Here is a 2,879-nt window from a genome sequence, read left to right on the forward strand (position 1 = left end):
TCTTCTTCCTGTTTGCGGATGTGTGTGTTTCCACTTCAGGCCGGGTGGGTGTGGCCCTGCTGGTGGACTGGCCACACCCGAAGCCACACACCTGCTCCTGATCAGGCCTCGTCGGGGGAGCTACTTAAGAGAGTCTTGGAGCTCCCACCGACGCGGGATCATTTCGTGAGACTTCCCGTCAGTTCTCCAGTTGGTCTGTTTGTGAGTGTGAGCTTACCAAGTGAACTGAGGGTACTAACTACTGCCTCTATTTTCCCAGGAAGGATTGCTGGACGAGAGGGCAGCAGACACAGAGTGCACTGGCACGAGGGAGCGGACACACGAGCACAAACACTGGGAGAAGACACGGAGTGGAAGTCGGGAGCACACGGGGATGTATTGTTGTGTGTACAGTTTTCACTGTAAATAAACGCACTGCTTGTACATAGAGCACCGCGCCTGGGTCCTCCTTCCCCACACCCCCCCACGGTTTGCCATGCCAAACCGTGACAGAATGATCCCGCCAGGCATGGACCCAGCGGTCTCTGAGGAGAGGCTCAGGAAGGAGGTGATGGACAAGGTTTACCGCCTATGCGAGTTGTGGGGGGAGAAGCCCGCGGAAGGTTTGCGTCACGCCGTGGAGAGGCGGCTGCAAGAGACGCTGTTCAAATTCCCCTGGCTGGTGGACTCCCTCAATTCAGTAGTCCTGGACTTCCTGCTCTCAACTCTCCACCTTCACTCTCCTACTCAGGCTGCTCGCCAGCCCGGTCAGCTGGTGGATGCACAGCCTGACACGCCGGCCCCGACGTCTACCCGGAAACGACGTGCGCGCCGCCGGCGTTCCTCACCGCAGCCGACTTCCCGGACATCTCAAGAGCCGGCTGTGGTGAGTAATAAGGACACTTTTTCATTTCTCACCCCATTTGCTTCTTTGTTTTTAGTGGATGGTGACACCGCCGACGCTGCTGTAAGCCAGCCAACAGTGCAGCTAGCGTCTCCTCGTTCAGCGATCTCCACACCACTCAGCTCTTCACCATCTGTAACAGTGCCACCTGCTACGACGCCGCAGCCGGTGGAGCTCAGCGAGCGGGAGGAGCCCGCGCCGCAGCCGGTGGAGCTCAGCGAGCGGGAGGAGCCCGCGCCGCAGCCGGTGGAGCTCAGCGAGCGGGAGGAGCCCGCGCCGCAGCCGGTGGAGCTCAGCGAGCGGGAGGAGCCCGCGCCGCAGCCGGTGGAGCTCAGCGAGCGGGAGGAGCCCGCGCCGCAGCCGGTGGAGCTCAGCGAGCGGGAGGAGCCCGCGCCGCAGCCGGTGGAGCTCAGCGAGCGGGAGGAGCCCGCGCCGCAGCCAGCCGAGGAGCAGCTCAGCGGGCAGGAGCCGGAGGAGCTCAGCGAGCCGGTGGTGCCAGCGCCGCTAGCTGAGGAGCGCGGCAAGCCGGAGGGGGCCGAGCTGGAGCTCAGTGAGCGGAGGGAGTGGGACGAGCCGGAGCAACCCGCGCCGCAGCCTGAGCTGGAGCTCAGCAAGCCTGAGGAGCTCAGCGGGCAGGAGGAACCCGTGCTGCCCACGCAAGACCTTGGAGAGCCGGAGGGGTCAGCACGTCCGCGACCCGCACGACCGCAACCAGCACGTCGTAGATCAGGTGCCACACCTCGCGGTTGCTCGTCGGAGCCACGCCGCTGCCACCGGACCCGTGGCCGCCCACCGCAGCTGCCACGCCGCTGCCACCGGACCCGTGGCCGCCCACCGCAGCTGCCACGCCGCTGCCACCGGACCCGTGGAAGCCCGTCGCTGCTGCCACGCTGTCGTCACCGGACCCGTGGCCGCCTGCCGGGACCGTTTCGCAGCGGCTGCCGGACGCATATCCGCCTGCCGCAGCAGCAACGCCACCGCCGGACCCGTGGCCGCCCGCCGGAGTTGCAGCGCCGCCGCCGCCAGATCCGTGGCAGGCCACCAGAACCGTTTCGCCGCCGCCACCGGACCCGTGGCAGGCCGCCGGAGCTGCTGCGTTTCCATCAAGGGGTTAGAGGTAGGCCACCTGAACTGTTTTGCCGCCACTGCCTAACCCACAGCAGGTCCCGCTTGTTTTGCCGTCCTGCGGGTCGGCCGCCAGAACTATGTTTGCTGCCACTGGACCGGGGGATTGGACTGAACTGTGTTTTTCTTTTGTTGCTTTGTGGTGGCTATTTGGCGGAGAGGTTTTGGGGCCCTCCGTCCTGGACCCCCCGCCACCCGCCCTGGGTTGGTTGGGCTGTGGTTTTGTTTTTGTTTTGGGGTCGTCGGGTGCCGACCCTTAGAGGGGGGGTACTGTCAGGGTTCTGGGTCTGAGCAACCCAGGATCCCTGAGCAGTTATGGCCTGGTTGTATTATATGTATATTTGGTGTTGCTGTCTCTCTTCTTCCTGTTTGCGGATGTGTGTGTTTCCACTTCAGGCCGGGTGGGTGTGGCCCTGCTGGTGGACTGGCCACACCCGAAGCCACACACCTGCTCCTGATCAGGCCTCGTCGGGGGAGCTACTTAAGAGAGTCTTGGAGCTCCCACCGACGCGGGATCATTTCGTGAGACTTCCCGTCAGTTCTCCAGTTGGTCTGTTTGTGAGTGTGAGCTTACCACGTGAACTGAGGGTACTAACTACTGCCTCTATTTTCCCAGGAAGGATTGCTGGACGAGAGGGCAGCAGACACAGAGTGCACTGGCACGAGGGAGCGGACACACGAGCACAAACACTGGGAGAAGACACGGAGTGGAAGTCGGGAGCACACGGGGATGTATTGTTGTGTGTACAGTTTTCACTGTAAATAAACGCACTGCTTGTACATAGAGCACCGCGCCTGGGTCCTCCTTCCCCACACCCCCCACGGTTTGCCACGCCAAACCGTGACACTTTAGGTGCTCAAGGGCAGTAAA

At 63.0% G+C, this 2,879-nt stretch overlaps 1 pseudogene; it reads left to right on the plus strand.

Annotated features, from left to right (window-relative positions):
- The first annotated feature begins 475 nt into the window (after positions 1–475).
- Positions 476–2,321, plus strand: LOC148097945 (uncharacterized; annotated as a pseudogene).
- The last annotated feature ends 558 nt before the right edge of the window (positions 2,322–2,879 follow it).

Source organism: Neolamprologus brichardi, chromosome 17, assembly GCF_056152115.1.
Source record: "Neolamprologus brichardi isolate AB-2024 chromosome 17, ASM5615211v1, whole genome shotgun sequence".
Lineage (NCBI taxonomy): Eukaryota > Metazoa > Chordata > Actinopteri > Cichliformes > Cichlidae > Neolamprologus > Neolamprologus brichardi.